A 21777-nucleotide genomic window follows, 5' to 3' on the forward strand; every position below is an offset into this window, starting at 1 on the left:
GCTCTGTTGCCTGTGTCTATGTGCCTGTGGTTCTGTCAGTGTGATCATGTGATGTATCTGACCCCAGGAATGTGTCAATAAAGTTTCCCCTTCTTGGGACAATGAATTCACGGTGTTCTTATTTCAATTTCCAGGAGTGTAAATGAGTGAGTGTTGAAGTTATGACATGTGAGATGGGTTTGCAATCGTTGAATAAAGGCGTTTCTCGCTGCAGTGAAAGTTTTTTTAGCTTTCTCCATCGGAACCGAAACTATTTTATTGACGCCCACACATAGGCGAAGAAATGACCATTGTGATAAAATAAGAGCTTTATGTGCTCATTTTTCCCACGTGCTATTCGAGATTGGAACGGTAAAGAAACAGTCTAAATGTGATTCGATGAACCTCCTACCAAGAATTTTAAGTGTTAGTTGCAGTGTGGTGATTCAGATGTAGATGTAGCTGTAAGAAAACCATAAAAACATGTTTTCCTAAATTCATTCGTTTTCGGCGAGTGGGTTTGTCTAGCACAACGTTTAGGACTTTACATGACATGCTGCTACGACAGTGGTGCATGGGTGGAAGCTGATAAGCGTTGTCCCACTAGTGGGCCATTCTGCGTCATCATTGCACGAGACAGAAATCAATAAGTGTATGAGGTTACAACAGAAGGTTCAGCTTAGTCCATAGAGTAGCCCGTAGCTCAAGCCTAACTTTACAGCTGAATGCAGTGGGTACCTCACATTTCATGTACAAGTCTTCAGTCTTTAACGTCGCTATAGAAAATTTCCCGATAGCGTGCAGCACCAGATGAAGCAGCACTGCCACTGCTCTGGTGCTTGCATCGTAAGTTTCAGCTGCCAAACAACGTCGGAGTGGTGAACGATACAGAACTTGGAGTTAGTGGCTCTCCTGAAAATAATGGTGACATATTAATAATGAGGATAAAAAAAATCAGAAGTAACATTACACACGTTTCACAAGAACTTTTTTCTTAATTTGCTGGCTTTTTCATGCCCCTGAAATATTCGTTCTATTCTTTCTATCGGTTACATTTTATGCGTATTACTCGGTCGACTTTCCGCATCGCTGACGGAAGTTCCAACACTGTGGCCCTGGAGGACCCTCAACTGCTGCATGTAACGTGATGATGTGTAACATAACTACGTAGGTGAGTGAGAAACTGTGTGCAGTAATCCCCTAGAAAACAGACAGCACGACTTCGAACAGTCCGTCCACACATGAAGCACCCTCTCCTTCATTCTGACAATGCCAAAACACGCATGCGCTGCATCGTCAGCAACAATCCAACGCCTTGGGTTTACGGTCATCAGCCGGCCGGTGTGGCCGTGCGGTTAAAGGCGCTTCAGTCTGGAATCGCGTGACCGCTACGGTCGCAGGTTCGAATCCTGCCTCGGGCATGGATGTGAGTGGTGTCCTTAGGTTAGTTAGGTTTAATTAGTTCTAAGTTCTAGGCGCCTGATGACCTCAGAAGTTAAGTCGCATAGTGCTCAGAGCCATTTGAACCATTTTACGGTCATCGATAATCTTCCGTACAGTCCCGAATTGATCGCATCTGCTTTTCACATATTGCCAGAATCTGAAGAGTGGTGAGGTGATGCAAGCAGAGATTGTAGCTGCGTTAACCATGTTTCTACGGTGACGGTATCAAAAAACTTTCACTCGTTGCGAGAAATGAGTTCGTTGTCAGGGTGGTATGTTGAGAAATAAATATTTAGACATGAAGAATAAACATGACGAATGTTATTAAAGTTTGTTTTGTTTAAGAAGCCTTAAGAGTTTTCGCAATAAAGAAGCAGAGGAATTACTTTTCAGCATATCCTTGTAGTTGCTGTTATCTTTAAGGTAACTAGCTTTCCTGTTTTACTTATGAATGTATAAAGTTTGTGTTTATTCTGAAATAAAAGAATTGTTTCATGTCTTGACAGGCAGTAATGCGGCACACAAGTTATCGTAACATTCATCAGAGTATACATATATTTTGACTTTAGCTGTACTGTAGTTTGAACTGAAAAGCCATGTGTAAGTACGAGGTCTATACTCAAAACCTATATTGGTCGTAATTTATTAAAAGGCATGTACAGACTTCAAAATGAGCAGCGGCTACAGAACAAGTGGAGTCATAGTAGCAGCTAGTCTAGCCCTCTGACAAAGCAAAGGGAGAGTGCCATAATAAAATTTAATCAATATCATTGATAACAGATTTTACTTCGTTTATAGATGTCGAGTCGACTGATATAAGTCCCGGCTGATCAGCCCAGTAGTTTATACGTCGAGTTCATTAATTTCCTATTAATTTTCCCCGGCAATTAGGGACCTCAGGGGGTTTGCTTAAGAACATAACTCCTAGCTCGTGAGGATATAATAATTTTCGGACGTCTGATATATTTGATACAGAACTGATGCAATATGGTATATTACTAGGCGGCTAACGTAGCCGTAATTCGAATTTCAGTTCTTATTCGCTGGGAGCAGATGGATACACCCCGTACGCCGTTTTTGCTGAAGACGCGCTATTCCAGGCGTTCCAGCCATAGCGCCACCTATTAGCTTGCCTAAAGAGCTACCCTTCCTGTCGGTGGAAGTTGACAGGGTCCCGGGATACAAATGTAATGGGAGAGGCCCTTGACATCCCAGTCGAAGTCAGTGCTCAGACGCTTCCAGTTCGTAACTATCGTTCGCGAGTAAGTCGCGCCGTTATGCACAGATGTGCATGCTGGTTACGTCGGTCGCGGCTGTTGCCCACTGCACGCAGCATAGTCAGTAATCAGCTTCCGCGTTCTAATCGGCAGTAATTCCGAAGCGACGCGATAACGTGTACAAGTGTTTGGTGCTGGAATCGTGTCATGGGCCCGTTAAAGCGGTCTCAACCGCCCGTGCCTCGGCGGGTCTTCACAAATCTTATAACTTTTAATATGTCAACTACCTCTCGGAGCACCCTCTCTCGATTGAGGGGTAGGATCATTCAACATTATTTCCCTAATTTGTTCTGTTTGATCATTATTGTGTCCTGATTCGCAGCAAGATAAATCTAGTCTGTTTCTTAACTCTGCTGGAGAGCAGTAACGGTTATTCATGTGTAACAGGCCACCTCTCATTTAACGTGTTGCAGTGACTCTACATATGTAACATCGAACTAGATCTGTCTGTTTCCTTGTTCTGTGGATTTTCCCTATTGTCTCTTTCTGTATCAGTACTCACTGAAACACATATGGACTTGATGGAGCTTGATACCAGCCGCTGTCGAGACAGCACATGTATCACAGGTGAGATTTAATACCGATAGCTATTAGGGGGACGAGGAAAACGGACGGACAAATTAATTACTCAGTCATTCTTCACTCACAGCCACAAACAAATCACTTGTAACTATAAGTACAGCAGACTGGAGTACCTGCATTGTAAGATTTGACTATTACCCAAGTATGACCATTTGACTGGTTATACTAAATACTTGGTCCGTCTCTGTAGGTATCTGGTCAGCTTGCTTCTCTGCTTTGCGGAGGACCCAGTTCCGATTCCTCTTGATGCCTGGTAATTTTAGTTGGTCGAAGGTGAACAGTGGTGCACTCATCCTCTTGAGTCCGATTGCGAAGCTAGCTGAATGCAACGTAGCGTCTCCAAGGATAAGAAATCCCGCAAACGCCAGGAGAGTTGTGTGTTGACGCGACGCCCCTCCGATACTGCTTACGATGAAGCCACTGGCAGTGGATAACAAGTTTACCTGTTTGCTACGATTAACCCATTAAAGCCAGAATGCGCTGCTTTGCTGGGCAAATTCACGCGACTTCTTTCCTACATTTTATAAAGTTCTTTGTACCAAAAAATTTTAGTGGGTGCTCAATATTCATAAACCTATCTTATGCAGTCGGGTGCAAAAGAGCTCTTCTTAGCTATTTATTCACATTGTTTATTTTAGCTAAATATTCATCTAAATCCTCACACACAAGAACGTCCTCTTCTCCAAGGAACAAGCATGGCACACTTGTAATTATTTATAACTCTACCAACATGTGTTTTTGTAGTCAGTCAGTGACAGTCTTTTCTGATTAGGTAGTTGATCATTGAGCACCATCTGGGTACATCACCTTACAATCACCGGGTCCATTAAGCGAATAAAAATTCTTCCGGCCGTTTTCCTGTTCGAATGTAACATCTGTAATACGGTACAAATCCCCCCCCCCCCCCCCGCCTTTTTTAAACTATAGAGAATCACTATTACTGGTTGTGGAACATCTAATTTCTTTTTCTCTATTCTGTATCTGCATTATGACGGGATGTCCATGTACGAGATCATTCAGAAAGTGTGTTATTTCATAACAATGAACTACATTTATACAAATGTGAACTATTTCGCAACATATAGAATAGTTAGCGAACCTCAGGCAAAAACGACAGATCCTGAGCCATAATAATTATCTTTAAATATTTCTGATTTGTAGATGCAGCCATTTCCAACCTACAACCAGCCCTGAACTAACACACTTACAGTTCCTTGAAAGATCCTACACTCTAGTGTTGAAACTAAGCCAAAGAAACTAATATATGAATGCGTATTCAAATAGATAAGTAAACAGACAGATTACGGCGCTGCGGTCAGCAACGGCTGTATACGACAAGAAGTGTCTGGCGCGGTTGTTAGACCGGTTACTGCTGCTACAATGGCAGGTTATCATAATTTAAGTGGGTTTGAATGTGGTGTTATAGTCGGCAAACAAGCGTTGGGGTACATCTCCGAGGTAGCGATGAAGTTTGGAAACACCCTGCAAGAACGGGACGAACGACGACTGAACTGAACTGTTCAACGTGACACAAGTGCAACCCTTCCGCAAACTGATGCAGATTTCAATGCTGAGCCATCAACAAAAGTCAGCGTTCGAATGATTCAGCGAAACATCGTGGATATGAGCTTTTGGAGCCGAAGGCCCACTCGTGTACCCTGATGACTGCAGTACACAAAGCCTTACGCCTCGCCTGGGTCCCTCAACGACATTGGACTGTAGGTGACTGGAAACATGCTGTCTAGTCGGAAGAGTCTCGTTTCATATTGTATCGAGCGGATAGACGTGTACTGGTATGGCGACCACGTCATGAATCCATGGACCCTGCATGTCAGCAGGAGACTGTTCAAGCTGGTGGAGGCTCTGTAATGGCGTGGGGTGTGTGTAGTTGGAGTGATACGGAATTCCTGACACCGCTAGATAGGACTCTGGCAGATGACGCGTACGTGAGCACCCTGTCTGATCACCTGCATCCATTCACCTCTACTATGCATTCCGAAGGCCTTGGGAAATTCCAGCAGGACAATGCGACACCCAACACGTCCAGAATTGCCACAAAGTGGCTCCAGGAACACTCTTCAGAGTTACGCTTCCGCTGGCCACTAAATTGTCCTGTCATGAACGTTACTGAGCATACGTGGGACATTGAAATGTATTGCTCAGAAGAGGTCTCCCCTCGCCCCCGCCCCCACCCCCTCGCACTCTTATGGGATTTATGGGTAGCACTGCAGAATTCATGGTGGCAATTCCCTCCACCACTACTCCAGAGTGTAGTCAAGTGTATGCCACGTCGTGTTGCGGCACTTCTGAGTGCTAGGTAGGTGTACTAGTTCCTTGACTCTTCAGTGAATAAGGTTGCACTCGTGGACCACCGTTCAATAAAAATGGAAATTCTCGTGTTTAGGGATAAAGAATGAACGTCGGTCCACGTTTGTGGACCTAGGTAACGAAAAGTACCAGAAAATGGCAACACAGCCCAAACTGAACAGTAGAGAAAAAGCCGAAGTAAATAGATATTCTAATATTAAGTGCGGTTTTGGATCCTTCCTCAATCAAAATATAGTTACATTGGCCCGTCACATATCTGACAAGGACTGCAAATAGCCCAAACTGGTTATTTGATTCAATAGATTTAAATACGACCATGAGCAGCACAATTTATTTAGTGCTAAAATTAGTAGAATCCATTCCAGTCTCTGAGTGTACGAATTACCTGTGTTTATCTCGCTGTGTAGTAAGGAGCAGTATCTGCTGGTATTATGAACCAGTGCATTAAGTTGGCGCTGAATAGCCGGAGGGGAACGCGGCAGGGCGTAGCGCTGGTAGCTGTTCCCGGCGCAGGGCTGCAGCGCGGTGAGTTCGCCGGCACGGGGAACCCCCGGGGCCGACATGAAACCGCAGCGTGGGTCCCGTGGGCCGCGGCCAAGTTTACTGCCACTGCGGGAAGGCGAAGCAACGGAAGGGCGGAGAAGGGCGGCGCAGGCGCCTCCAGCCGCACCAGCCACTAGATCCACTCCCGCGGCTGACGCTTTCAAACACTTTGTGTTCAATGCTTTGCTTTCTCATTTTGGTTGCTTTGTCTTCTTATTGGTAACCAGCCATTAGGGATGGAACAGCTCACGTCCATATGTGTTTGCTTGAGATAGGCGTAAACCAGGATACGATTGTGTGGTGTCAAATGACGGTAATGGAAAAGTGTTTACCAAGACGCGCCAGTCCAATATTTATGAAACTTTCTCCCAATATTCATCAAGTAACGTGTATGCCTTATAACTGAAAAACTTACAGTTCTACCAGTCGTATCCAAACACATATTCTCCAAGATACCACCGGGATAAGGATGAATAATACGGTTAAATACGGTACTCTAGATCTGAACCGAGTGGACTCATGTGATATGCAGATCACCGCTTACAACAGAGATAGATTTGCGAGGGAAACGGAAGGAGAGTGCGTGGCTCTAACAAGTGAGTCGAGGACATGGTTTTCACTAAATTTCATAGTTCCAAATGGGATCAAGGCTTTCATGTCAAAAAGGATTAAAAAGTATTCTGCATGGTGAACAGTAGGTCATAAACGATGTGATAGTTAGTTCTCCCACAGACTGGAAACGAAGAAATAATGACATGAACTCCGTACAATAACACAGTTACCAAAAACTCATCGGCAAATTCTGTGGGAAGGGCAAGAATATTGTCTGGTAACTACACTCATGCTCATAAATAAAGTATAATGCCGATACATTGCTAAACAACGCTCTGGTGGGAGGTTTGCGGGTTTATATCACCTCGGGGTATGACCATGCGGTGCATTTGACCTGCGGTCCTCGCACGGTGGCGCTGGCAGCAGTCCACATACTCAGAGGTGTGTTGGTGCATGTCAGAGTACGGTGCAGCGAGTAAGTGTGTAGACGTTTCCAGACGTGCTAATGGTGACTGTGCGTTGAAAATGGCTCAAAGAACACATATTTATGACGTTATGAGGGGTAGAATACTCTGGCGTCTAGAGACTGGTCAAACACAGCAGGTCGTAGCGTGGGCCCTCCATGTGCCACAAAGTGTAATCTGAAGATTATGGCAACGACTGCAGCAGACATGATACGTGTCCAGGCGCTACAGTACGGGGTGTCCACAGTGTAAAACACCACAAGAACCATCATTGCCCTCAGACGGCCACGGAGTACTTCAGGTAGCCTGGCTCGTGACCTTACCGCAGCCACCGGAACAGTTGTCTCCAGACACACAGTCTACAGACGACTGAGTAGACATGCATTCCACTGACCCCCGGCCACAGGAGAGCCCGTAAAGCCTGGTGTCAAGAACACAGTACATGGTCATCGGAACAGTGGTCCCAGGTTATGTTCACGGACGAGTCCAGGTATAGACTGAACAGTGATTCTAGTCCGGATTTCATCTGGTGTGAACCAGGGACCAGATACCAACCCTTTGATGTCCTTGAAAGGGACCTGTATGGAGGTCGTGGTTTGATGGTGTGGGGTGGGTTAATGATTGGTGCACGTACACTCCTGAATGTCTTTGACAGAGGAACTGTAACAGGTCCTGATGGATGATAACGCAAGGCCCCACCGAGCAGCCATCGTGGGGGAGTACCTTGAAACAGAAGATATCAGGCGAATGGAGTGGCCTGCCTGTTCTCCAGACCTAAACTCCATCGAACACGTCTGGGATGCTCTCGGTCGACGTATCGCTGCACATCTTCAAACCCCTAGGACACTTCAGGAGCACCGACAGGCACTGGTGCAAGATTAGGAGGCTAAACCGCAGCAGCCGCTCGACCACCTGATCCACAGTATGCCAACTCGTTGTGAGGCCTGTGCACGTGTGCATGGTGATCATATCCCATATTGATGTCGTGGTACATGGGCAGGAAACAGTGGCGTTCTGTAGCAGATATGTTTCGGGACGGTTTTCTCAACTTATCACCCTTACCGTGGACTTACAGATCTGTGTCGTATGTGATCCCTATGTGCCTATGCTATTAGTCCCAGTTTTGTGCAGTCCCACGTTGTGTGGCACCACATTCTGCAATTATCCGTGTAACACACGGAAGTACTCACGCAAATTAAGTTATTGCGAACATGATGATTACGTCGTTCAGGTGGTATTACGAACGTGCATGCAGGAACCCAAGAAACTGAAGTGTCAATTGACGACACACATTCTGAAAATGAGTCCGTGATCATATATTTGCCCACAAAGTTGGGAGCAACAGCAACAAATATTTGGAATCTTGGGTCAATAAAACCAGTTGCAAGATTGTGACAAGTTTTATATCGGTCAGACAGGAAGGAACATCGAGACTCGTTTTAGAGCATAAGTATAACCGAAATAAGAGCGCTTTCGGTACACATTTAGTAGGAACACATTCAGTAGGAAGCATAGAGAATAATAAGAATGTTGTATAGGACGCCAAAGTGGACGTTACTGTACCTACTTGAGAAAATTGAGATATATGTGCACAGAAAACGACAACCAGAATTACTGCTGAATGAACAGAATGAGTTTAACGTAAATGATAATTCTGATGTACTCAGAAACCTACTAGTTGGAGCAGCGCCGAACTCCACAGAGGATTGGCGTGCGGTCGTGTGCTCGGGCCGCCGGCGACCATGAGACTGGGCCTTGCTCTAGAAGTTCCGCAGCAGGAAAACAAGAACTTCATACTGACAAACCACGACGTGCCGTCATTGAGACTACACTCCGATTGTATTATCGACAATCGATATTTTTTAATTTTTATTAATAGTCACTGCTTCGTTAATTACCTTACAATTACGTTTACCGTCATGGACCTGTCAGGCTGGAAGATTCTGTTTTATAGATGTTTTTAACTTTACATTTTCTATACTGGCTATTATACAATTGAATTTTTTATCTTGCCAGGTTAGGAACTTCACACTATTAGTATTTGCTCTTTTAAATGGATTTTAAGTATGAATCTAATTCCACGTATGTTTTATTGTCAGATGCTCCTTTTGCCATGTGAAGTAATTTTAATTAATGGCTACGCATACCGCATTCTAACCATTTCATTTGCGATACTAGTTAATCACGTAGTTTCTTATGCTGGCCTCAGTTTCCTTTCGTAAATACCTGACGCATTCTGATCATCACCAGCACTTACTATGTACCTATTTAGACTGACGTTGATACTACATCACAACATCTTATGGTATGTGCGGCTGGTGTACATGGCTGTTAATCATGTAAACACTTTCTATCTTTCTTATGTAGTACCAGACCTTTTATAGATTTAGCGTCAGCAAACTGAACTTACTTGGTTACACAGTGTTTTTGTTTGTGACAGATTTGAAGATGGCAGTAGCCGAAACCAGTAATAGTGAAGTGTGAAAGTTTGTGTGATCAAGAGGGACCTGTAAAATAAACAGAATTGTGTATTTTATGAGGTTTCAGGTTAGGTATCCGATTGCGTTGACTTATTATCACAATATTTCGGTTGGAAACCGTTCAGCCATCTTCAGGTGTACACCGCTGGAGACTGCCAGTTCACGGTGTCGGCTTTAAAACAAAAAAAGGTGTGGAGACGTACGAGCATAGGCGGCGGTCACAGGAGCGTCCTCTCTCGAAGTCTGCACTCTCTGCAGGTACTGTTCCAACTGGTCCGCAGCTCGTGGTCTCGCGGTCGCGTTCTCGCTTCCAGAGGGCAGGGTCCCTGGTTCAATTCCCGGTCGGGTCAGGGATTTTCACCTGCCTCGACATGACTGGATGTTTGTATTGTCATCATCGTTTATGAAAGTGGCGAGACTGGACTGAGCAAAGGTTGGGAATTTGTACGGGCGCTGATAACCGCGCAGTTGAGCACCCCGCAAGCCAAATCAAACATCATCATCACCATCATCATGTTCCAACTGTGACATTCTGGCGCACGCGAAAAGGGGAAACTACACGCGGCACTAAAAGCCAACGTCAGGTGTCTCCAGAGGCTTTCTAGCTGAAAATATTAAAGGGATCAGCTACCGTCACGATTTACTAGCTCTTCTGCTAGACGTAATTCCACAGATTCTTTAATTACAGGAGGATGTTGCAGTGACCAAGATTTTTCTGGCAGAATCATCCTTCCTCTGGTAATACAATGCTCAGACCACCCCCAATGTTGTCACTGCCTGTGCCAACCTCCTTGGGCGTATCGCCGTCGACATCCCTGACCCCACAAATAGCGACAACCTCCGTGTCGTTCTCACCGCAACGTCTGCACAACACCCGCCTACGGCTCCCCGCCCTACACCTCCTCCCAAGGTCGTCCATGACTACCGTCGCGCCAACTAGGATACCTACCGGGGAATCCATCTCCACCAAGGTCGAAAGCGACCCTCTCACCTATCACCATGCTGACGACATCATGGATGCCTCATCCTTCCTTCAGAAGGCCATTACTGACGCTGTCGAGGCCCATGTACCTACTAAAACGATCCACCCCCACCGTCCGTCTCTCCCTCCGTGGGCTGTCCTCCTCCTCCTCGAATCCCGCCGCCTCTATCACCCCTTCCTGTGCACACATGACAAGGATACACAGTGACTCGTTTGGAACCTCATTACACCAATGAAACACCCAAACTTGCGCCAGACCTGTACACGATTGAATGCCACCCACCCTATAAATTCCTCCAAGTACTGCTCAGCTTTCCATCGCCTTACTGGTTCCCATTCCGCACCCTATTAACCCCTTCTCCATAATGACTGCTATCTTGCCGACAACCTCAGTACCGCTATCCTGCCGACTATCTCAATAAGGCAAAACACTACAAAAAATAGTTCAAATGGCTCTGAGCACTATGGGACGTAAATCTGAGGTCATCAGTCCTCTAGAACTTAGAACTACTTAAACCTAACGAACCTAAGGACATCACATGCATCCATGCCCGAGGCAGGATTCGAACCTGCGACCGTAGCAGTCGCGCGGTACCGGACTGAAGCGCCTAGAAGCGTGCTATGTCAGTATTGTGTATGCTACCGAACGCCACTGTTCTCCCACGACGTCAAGAACTGTGAGTTTAATCGTGTGCTGGACTTGTATGTAGTGTTTCTGTCAGTGATTATGAGCTATGCCGCCCATCGCTAGTTTTGTGCACCGGCCGTACATCGCCTTGTGTTTCTTTTTACTCGTCATTGTGGGTTGCTTTTTGTGTTCAAAAAATGGCTCTGAGCACTATGGGACTTAACATCTGAGGTCATCAGTCCTCTAGAACTTAGAACTACTTAAACCTAACTAACCTAAAGACATCACACACATCCGTCCCCGAGGCAGGATTCGAACCTGCGACCGTAGCGGTCGCGCGGTTGCAGACTGAAGCGCCTAGAACCGCTCGGCCACTCCGGCCGGCTTTTGGGTTCAGTTTTTAGATTTTTATCATAATTTTTACAGTAACACCCTTCTTTACGCTGTCTTCCATTATGTTTCTGCTCTTATATATCTCTTTACCCGTATTTCCTCCTTTATGTTGTTTTAAATATCTCCACGTTCTGCACTTCCTGTCTTCTCTCGGCTGAAGAGCGGCGACTATGTTGCTGCACGCCCGCCCCGTATGGAGCATTGATACACAATAAAGAAAAAAAAAATACAATGCTCAGCTACAGCCTACTTATTGGGCTGCGAAAGCCTGTGTGGCACTCATGTTCAACACACCTTTCATGTATTGTGCGTATTGTCTGACCTATAAGCCTTGCCACACTGGTAACGAAATTTGCATATTGCGGCGTTTCGCAGTCCCAGATCACTAATCGTTGCCGGCAGCCGGAAGATTCTTCCAAGTTGATGTTGTCTTAGGATCATGCCTACCTTAGACGGAATGTTGCTGATATATAGCAAGAGCGCCCTGGTATTGAACAGCTCCTTATCCTCTGGTTGGTGGTCACGGTTCTTAGTCCTTAGCGCTCTTCTAAACTACTTTGGAGAGTTACCATTATCTTTTAACACTGACTGTATACGTTATAGCTCATTTGTAAGGCTGTTTCCATCAGAAACAACAGGCGCACGGTGCACCAAAGTTCTAAGGACGCCGCTGGTTTGTGGAGAGTGATGGCAGCTCGACGTTCGCTGATAGAGGGATGTGTACTTACGGACTTACGTTACATGGAAGGCCTTGTCCACTTTCCTGCCAACCAAGACATCCAAAAACTGTAAACAACCGTCCTTCAATATTTCTGTTGTAAGTGGGTGTTCTTGCAGACTGAATTCTGGTTGTGAAGAAACGTGGCAGTACCTCTTCACCATGTAGCCACACTACAAAAGTGTCATATACGTATGGTCAGAAGACACTCGATATAAGTTCTGCCGAATTAAGTTCTCTTTCGTCAAAGCGTTCCATAGAAAAGTTTGTTACCAGAGGGGAGAGAGGAGTTACCATAGTAGCGACGTCAGTTTTCTCCGAACATTCATTATAAAATAAAAAGTAGGTTGAGGAAAGGACATGAAAAAAGTACTGTTGTATCAGCTGTGAACTTATTGCTAATGCTTGACAAAGAGTTCATAAGAAGAATCTTATTGATAAGTGAGATTACATCGAAACTCACTAATAAGTCAGTTTCATTGAGCTGAAGTGACTTCCGTCTACTGATAAAATCATCAGAGTTGCCAACATGATGTACGCACTTCCCCAGAGAAGGTCTCAGTAAAGAGGCAAGATGCGTAGCGAAATCGTATATGGGGCTGTTGATATTACTGATGATCGGCCGTAAAGGAACTTCTTTTTTATGAATCTTCGGAAGACCGTATAATCTGGGCGGCACAGAACTATGAGGCTTTAATCTTTTGGCCACTTCTTGCAGAATAGAAGAAGAATTCAGCAACACAGGCGTTTAATTTTTCACTTTTCCTGTGCTGGCTTTGTCTGTCTTTCGATACTGTGGTTCACTCAACGAACTATAAATCACTCTTCATAAACCTCACGTGGCAACAGCACAGTGGCGTTTCCTTATTTCGCAGTGCGGCCCTTTCCATGTTACAAATGTCACTGTCCTGAGGCAGAGCTTTCGTGAGTGCACGACAAGTTTCACGTCTTATTTCTTCTGCAGCATCACTAGGAAGTGACTGGGTGTCACTTGTGTCATACGTCTGTACACGAGATTTCCACTCTCCTAAACATCCCTAGGGCCGTTGTTTCCCTTGTAATAGTGAAGTGTAAACGTCAAGGGACACGTACATTACAAATGCGTACAGGCTGACTTCATCTGTTGATTGACAGAGGCCGCCGACAGTTGCTGAGGGTCGTAATGTGTAATAGGCAGACATCTATCCAGACCATCACACAGGAAATCCAAACTGCATCAGGATACACGGCAAGTACCATGGCAGTTAGACGAGAGGTGAGAAGACTTGGATTTCGTGGTCGAGCGGCTGCTCATAAGCCACACATAACGCCGGTAAATGCCAAACGACGCATCGCCTGGTTTAAGGAGCGTAAACATTGGACGACTGAACAGTGAAGAAACGTCTGTGTGGAGTGACGAATCACGGTACACGATGTGGCAATCCGATGGCAGGGTGTGGGTTGGTGAATGCCGGGTGAACGTGTCGTGGTGTGGGCGTGTTTTCATGGAGAGTTGTTGTTTTGCATGGCACTATCACAGCAAAGGCCTACATTTATGTTTTAAGCACCTTCTTGCTTCCCACTGTTGAAGCGCAATTCGAGGATGGTGATTGAATCTTTGTACACGATCGAGCACCTGTTCATAATGCACAGCCTGTCACGGAGTCGTTACACGACAATAGCATCCCTGTAATAGACTGGCCTGCACAGAGTCCTGACCTGAATCCCATAGTAAACCTTTGGATGTTTTGGAACGTCGACTTCGTGCCAGGGCTCACCGACCGACATCGATACCTCTCTTCAGTAAAGAATATGCTACCATTCCTCAAGAAACCTTCCAGCACCTGATTTAACGTATTCCTGCGACAGTGGAAGCTGTCAACAATTGTAAGGGTGGCCAACACCATATTGAATTCCAGCATTACTGATGGAGGGTGCCAGGGACTTGAAAGTCATTTTTAACCAGGTGTCATGATACTTTTGATGACATAGCGTATCTCTGACCGTGAGCGTCATGCATTACCTCACTCCTTAAAGCCCAAAACGTCCGTGCGTGTGTTCCAGATGACATCTCTTGGCATGAAACAAATAACGGAAGGACCGGTCACGCCCACCTTTGAAGTTCGGGACCAGGCTTACCACATTATCATTACTTTTCTGCCTGAGAACGACTGAAAGCCTCCTAAGATATGTTTTATTTCTAAATATGAAGAAATATTTGGAACTAAAACTTTCCACAACTTAACAATGATCTGATTGCTCTGCTGCAAAACAAGCTGCAGCAAGAGAATCAAGATATTCACAGTTTAAAGCTACTCTAGAGCGTATTCCGCAAGAGAAAAATAATGATTATAAATTTGATCTTAGTGGAGACAAGAGACCGGCTACTGGACATAGATGCAGGTACAATGTCCTTGTCACAAATGAAGTTGCATCTGTTTTGGTTGACCAGGAATGTGCAGGGCGTGGTATGGTACTGAGCACTCGAGACTATCGTCATCAAAGCATTTATGAGACACACTGCTCTTACGAAGTCCTACAGTACCCCTTAATTTACTGCGATGGAGAGGATGGGAAATATGTTGGATTTTGTCACGTCAACCCTACCACAACTCTGCCAAACATAAACTAAAAAATATCATCGCAACAATTTTATATTCGCCTGCAGCAAATACGACGAAATCGATTTCTGTACTTGCAAAGATTTTGTGGATCGTTTTGCAAGATAATTATCAATACGTATACCAAAATCGAGAGTGAGATCTTAGTATAAATACTTAAAGACGGTTACGCGTTGAATAAGATATGCACTTGAGGGACGTTATAAAGCAGGGTAACAGCGCGGGAAAACTTAAGCCGTTTGGTAATTCTTCCTTTTAGTATTAACTGGTGACCCACACAATAAGCACAAGCTAGCGCAGGACGCTTTCAGCTATGTAAGAAAATGCTGAAGGCCAGATGTCTTCGTTACATTCACAACACATCCATAGTGGAATTAAATTAGACAAGAACTTTTTGCTGGGAAAGCGTTGTATCATAAACGTGACATAACACTAAGGGTTTTTCGCTTGTAATTGAAGTTGTTGATCAAGTTTACCACAAAAGAAAGCATTTTTGGGTTAGCATACAGATCGTTTAAAAAAGGAGAGAAAGGGCTTTGTGAAAACGATGATTTTGCAGAAACTCTGTCGTATGATGAAGTTCCTTCATGCTAATCTTACAACGAAGAGCAGGGCGTCTTCAGTCGTAGAAGGCAAGACAGAGCTGTCAATGGTTGAGACCGGGATGTTTAAAGAACACGTTTGAGACGCCCCTGCTTTTCCCGCAGGACAGGACAGGTAGTTCAAATTAAGGAAAGGGGCAAAAACAAGCGGCTCTCAGTTACACTTGAACATAAAACATTATTATTTGATCAAACATTACAGGAGCCCAAAAAAAAAAAAAGAATTTAACACACAGTTGTAATCTTTGGGACTTAATTACTGGCTGAAGGCTACTTTAATTTAAAAACGGTTCAAGGCTGATAACTTAAAACCCAAAAATTTAAAAGGCCAACCTTATCTTACAACAGTTTTTTCTTTAGACTGAAGCCCCAAAGAATCTGAGATTTTGAGAGCAAACAGTTTGAATTCAAAATCGGCTGACAGGCCAACACTTAAGGCTAAACAACATTTTTTTTTAAAAAAAGAAAGACAAAGACCTTACGAAAAACAGTTCTTAATTAGGCGAAACTCAACCAAAACAGAAATTTAAAAGGCGGAGCCTTATCTGGAAACAGTTCTTTAGTTAGGCCGAAGGCCCAAAGAATCAGACACTTCAAGAGCAAACAAGTTAAATTCTAATCGGTTGAAGGCCTAACACTTTAAACTCCATAACATCAATCTTTTTTAAATACCAGAGGCCTTACGTGAAACAGTTCTTTAATATGGGCAGAAGGCCTTAAGAGCAAAACAACTGGAATTCAAAATCGGCTGAAGTCCCAAAACTTAAAATTCAACAACATTAAAATTTTTAAAATGCTGAAGGCCTTACGTGAAACAGTTCTTTGAACTAGGCTGAAGGCCTAAATAATCTTACGCCTTAAGGGCAAATCAACCTTAATTTAAAAGAAAAAAAAATCGGCTAGAAGCCATACAAGTACAAAAAGCAAGAACAAATAAAAAAGGTCAGTACACCCAAGGGCGCTCAGATGTTCGACGATCGCCTTGCAATTCAAACGCTAACCCTCGCTTAGGTGAGTCAGGCAGTCGTGTCAAACATTCACGATCCGACGACAACCCAACCGACCTACAGTCAACGGACCCACTCACAACCACCTCACCCGATCAGGGCACCACAGCGAGTTCAACGGAACAACGTAGAAGATATTGGCACCCACAGCCAATCACACATGGAGCTGTCAAACTACACACCGTGTTGGACAGCAACAATATGATGAGGAAACTACACAGCCTGAAATTTACGTAAACGGCCAGGGTAGGTAAACGGAACATTAACGGCCACAAGGCAGCAGATGCCGATGGTGCACTTCAATTCAAACAACCGAATAAAGTGACACTCCACCGGAAGGTGGCTAAATTTTGCCAACTTGAAAACACACGTTGTTGCTCGCGGGAATATCCCAACAGCCGACAACGAACTCCAAACGACACAGTGTGAACAGTCTTGACTTGCTGGTAGATTAAATCAAAACTCAACTTCGTGTCCAGGGTCGGCGAGCCACGGACCTCGTAGCAATTGGAATAGTTCCATACACTCCGACACGCGTAGAGACCGCCAGTGGCCCCGGCCCAACTACGTTCCGCAGAGAATTCCTCGCTGCTCCACGCCAACCGACCGACCATCAGGCCCCGAAACGACCAAACATACATCGGCCGATGAGACGACCATCCGAACGACCAACCAATGGTCGTCCCGCTCCAATCTCCCTCCGTCGAACAGTTCATGTGTGTGGCCAGAGGTCGGGGAGCACTGGCTGTAGGCGCCTCACCAGCGCTCCGTCCCCAACTTCACTGCTGCTCGACCCGACTGCACTGCTGGTCCGTCTTCAGCTGACTGCCAGACACACGACGACCCGGAATTGCTATCGGTCGTTCCAGCGATGGTACGACAGTGCATTTATCGATACGCGCTGCTGCTGCCGCTCACGGGCAAGTAAGGCTAGAAGTTAGTGACGCCAGTAAATGGAATGAGAAAACGAGGCGGCAGTACCGTTATAGAAGATGACGATGAATAAAAGGTATGAACACGAGCCGTGCACAGCACAAAGTTATTGGAAAAACGTGGACGATCCATCCAAACAACGTCGAATGTTTCAACTTGGGCTTGATTGCATATACAGTTATGGGACCTACTTCTTTTGCCCAACTACGGTTAACGAAGTCGAATATCCCACTGTCTTCCGATAACAACACTTAAATTGAAGATAACAAGCATTGGATTGTCGCTCTGGCTCAAGCATGCGTCAGTGACCTTCCCCATCGCTTGTGTCGTTTGTTTACCGTTCTGGTGGTATTTCATGCCCTTTCAGATTCTGCTGTGTTGTGCCACAAGTATCGGGGTAAGCTGTTGAATTACTTCTACAGGAATATATAACGAAATATTGATGGCGAACTCAACGGTAGATTGCGTAATACGGTTGTTAATTTGGTTACGTCTGTTGGATGAAAACTCTCTCTTAGTACGACGTGCCACCGCATTGGAAGGCGAAAGCACGAACAGAAAGCGTACAACACAAATAAGCTATAATCCGGAATATCTAGCGGAAACCCTAAACAGCGTCGTCCAAATTCTAACGGATGATTAGCAAATAATATTTCAGCGTGGACAGTAATGAGGACAACTTCTGTTACTGGATGCAACTTGTGCAACTGGACAAGCGTTCCTCACTGAAATCGTGTTGACACAGTTACGAGCCCAAATAAAAGTAGGACTTGCCGTTAAAAACATAGTGTGTGACATCTCCACAGCTTTGACAAAGTCAGGATTCTACGCTGTTTCTCGGTAATAGTACGGAAGAGTGCACCACGTCCAGTCGAAAAGCATTACAGATAGTTGACAGAACCCTTAGAGATGATCGATTAGATGAACCACTTTTGGATGGTGTTACAATCATTTTTGTGGCGATTTTAGGCAGACATTGGCAGTTTACCACGGGGAACAAGAGATGATAAGATACGGCCAAGCTTGATGATTTCAAGTCTCTGGAGAAATATCAGTGGATGCATTTAACGTTGCACATGCTCCCATGAATAGGAAGCTACACAAGTACGCGGGAGCTTTCTGATTTTTTTTGTGTTTTTGTGAAAAATGGCCTGTGGCACATATCCGAAAGGAAATGGTGAAATCGTTTTGTCTGATAATTTGAGTCGTACAGAACTTTCATTTCAAAACGTTACAGACATGAACGAGACATGAACTCCCAAAAACTCCTGACATTGCGAAAGAACTATATTGTCACCTGAATCCATCGAACTGCAAGAATTAACTTGGATGTACTTACTCATAACGAGGGACAAAATGTAGAGTATACCTCTACTAACAGGGTTACTGAGCCATGTGACTCTACCAATTACGCAATGGAATTGTCAAACTTGTTTAGCGCACTTGGCCTTCCATTACACAAAATTAATGTGAGAAACGGCGTCTCCATTATTCTGTTGTGAAATTCAAGCTCACCGAAGTTATGTAATGGAACGAGTCTTAAAATTACTTCTCTCCCACGCAACATCATATAAGCGGAATTTTGAAAAGAGCCACTGGTGTGCCACTTTTTATATACCAGCGCCCGCTTATTCATAAAACTTTACCATTTAGCTCTCATCATGCACATTTCACGGTAAACTTACGTTTTGCCACGAGCATAAGCAAAGCAGAAGGCCAGACGCTGCGTGTTGCGGGCATGGGCGTCAGTGTCAGAAGCTTCTCGCACGGTTTGCTCTACGTGGCACTCTCCCGTAATAGAGAGGCAAACAAGCTCTTTGTCCATGTCCCCAATCATATTACATCAAACGTGGTATACAATTAAGCTTCATAAGTCAAAATTAAATCCCATTTGTACGAAGTCTCGACCACAGCTATTAATAATACCCTAGTAACACAGGGTTTCTCAGCAAGGGCGATGGAAAACAAAATACAAAGTTAGTTTGCTGTGAAGTAGCAATGCAGAGGTGCGATACCAGACTGATGGCAATAACGACAGAAGCCGAAAGTCACTATCCCTACAACAGCGCAATGACACTCATTTAATGTAACTGAATGCAACACTGTCAGTGGTAGCATGGACGCCTTATCGACTGCCGCTCCATCAAACATTTTCTAGAATATGTATATATTTTGAAGTTATTCGGCTTTAGGCGATGATCGATTTTTACGAAATTGTCTATTTCTGGCCACCGTTTGGGTGGTGCGACGGTCAATGCTTCTCTTCTTTGTCTGGACGCAATGACCGTTTTATTAAGGAGACTGTGCCAACTGAATGTCTGGTGTAGCAAATTACTACTCTCTACGTCATGCATTCCAAACTCCTACAAAAATTAAATAAGTGAAATGTCATTTGGCGATCGACATGTCTTTAGAAAGCTTTTAGTTTAACCCTAAATTGGTATGAATTAACACACATGTAATTTGAATAGTACATTGGAGGTCAAAGTGGCCGTTTACGATTGATCGCGTCAAGGTAATAAGTACTCCACAATTACACACAAAAAAACGGTAGCAGCATGCTCATAAATACACTCCTGGAAATTGAAATAAGAACACCGTGAATTCATTGTCCCAGGAAGGGCAAACTTTATTGACACATTCCTGGGGTCAGATACATCACATGATCACACTGACAGAACCACAGGCACATAGACACAGGCAACAGAGCATGCACAATGTCGGCACTAGTACAGTGTATATCCACCTTTCGCAGCAATGCAGGCTGCAATTCTCCCATGGAGACGATCGTAGAGATGCTGGATGTAGACCTGTGGAACGGCTTGCCATGCCATTTCCACCTGGCGCCTCAGTTGGACCAGCGTTCGTGCTGGACGTGCAGACCGCGTGAGACGACGCTTCATCCAGTCCCAAACATGCTCAATGGGGGACAGATCCGGAGATCTTGCTGGCCAGGATAGTTGACTTACACCTTCTAGAGCACGTTGGGTGGCACGGGATACATGCGGACGTGCATTGTCCTGTTGGAACAGCAAGTTCCCTTGCCGGTCTAGGAATGGTAGAACGATGGGTTCGATGACGGTTTGGATGTACCGTGCACTATTCAGTGTCCCCTCGACGATCACCAGTAGTGTACGGCCAGTGTAGGAGATCGCTCCCCACACCATGATGCCGGGTGTTGGCCCTGTGTGCCTCGGTCGTATGCAGTCCTGATTGTGGCGCTCACCTGCACGGCGCCAAACACGCATACGACCATCATTGGCACCAAGGCAGAAGCGACTCTCATCGCTGAAGACGACACGTCTCCATTCGTCCCTCCATTCACGCCTGTCGCGACACCACTGGAGGCGGGCTGCACGATGTTGGGGCGTTAGCGGAAGACGGCCTAACGGTGTGCGGGACCGTAGCCCAGCTTCATGGAGACGGTTGCGAATGGTCCTCGCCGATACCCCAGGAGCAACAGTGTCCCAAATTTGCTGGGAAGTGGCGGTGCGGTCCCCTACGGCACTGCGTGGGATCCTACGGTCTTGGCGTGCATCCGTGCGTCGCTGCGGTCCGATCCCAGGTCGACGGGCACGTGCACCTTCCGCCGACCACTGGCGACAACATCGATGTACTGTGGAGACCTCACGCCCCACGTGTTGAGCAATTCGGCGGTACGTCCACCCGGCCTCCCGCATGCCCACTATACGCCCTCGCTCAAAGTCCGTCAACTGCACATACGGTTCACGTCCACGATGTCGCGGCATGCTACCAGTGTTAAAGACTGCGATGGAGCTCCGTATGCCACGGCAAACTGGTTGACACTGACGGCGGCGGTGCACAAATGCTGCGCAGCTAGCGCCATTCGACGGCCAACACCGCGGTTCCTGGTGTGTGCGCTGTGCCGTGCGTGTGATCACTGCTTGTACAGCCCTCTCGCAGTGTCCGGAGCAAGTATGGTGGGTCTGACACACCGGTGTCAATGTGTTCTTTTTTCCATTTCCAGGAGTGTATATTTATTAGTCTATGTCTTTGATTATATCCAATATATACTATTCATGAAGAGATTGGTCAAATATTTACTGTGTTTTAGAAAGCACAGAGACATTAGGCTACTGGCTGGCTTTTGTTTTTATTCCTTTGCTATATGTTGATTTGATTTGTTTATGTATTTCCTACTGTGTGTTAGAGCGTTTTTATGGCCCAGCCGCAGACGTATTTATTTAATTTCAAGTAATTTAACTGTAAATCCAGTATTTTATATGTGTTTCAATATGTTTGTGA

The sequence above is a fragment of the Schistocerca americana genome, chromosome 7 (genome assembly GCF_021461395.2).
Source record: "Schistocerca americana isolate TAMUIC-IGC-003095 chromosome 7, iqSchAmer2.1, whole genome shotgun sequence".
In the NCBI taxonomy this organism is placed as follows: domain Eukaryota; kingdom Metazoa; phylum Arthropoda; class Insecta; order Orthoptera; family Acrididae; genus Schistocerca; species Schistocerca americana.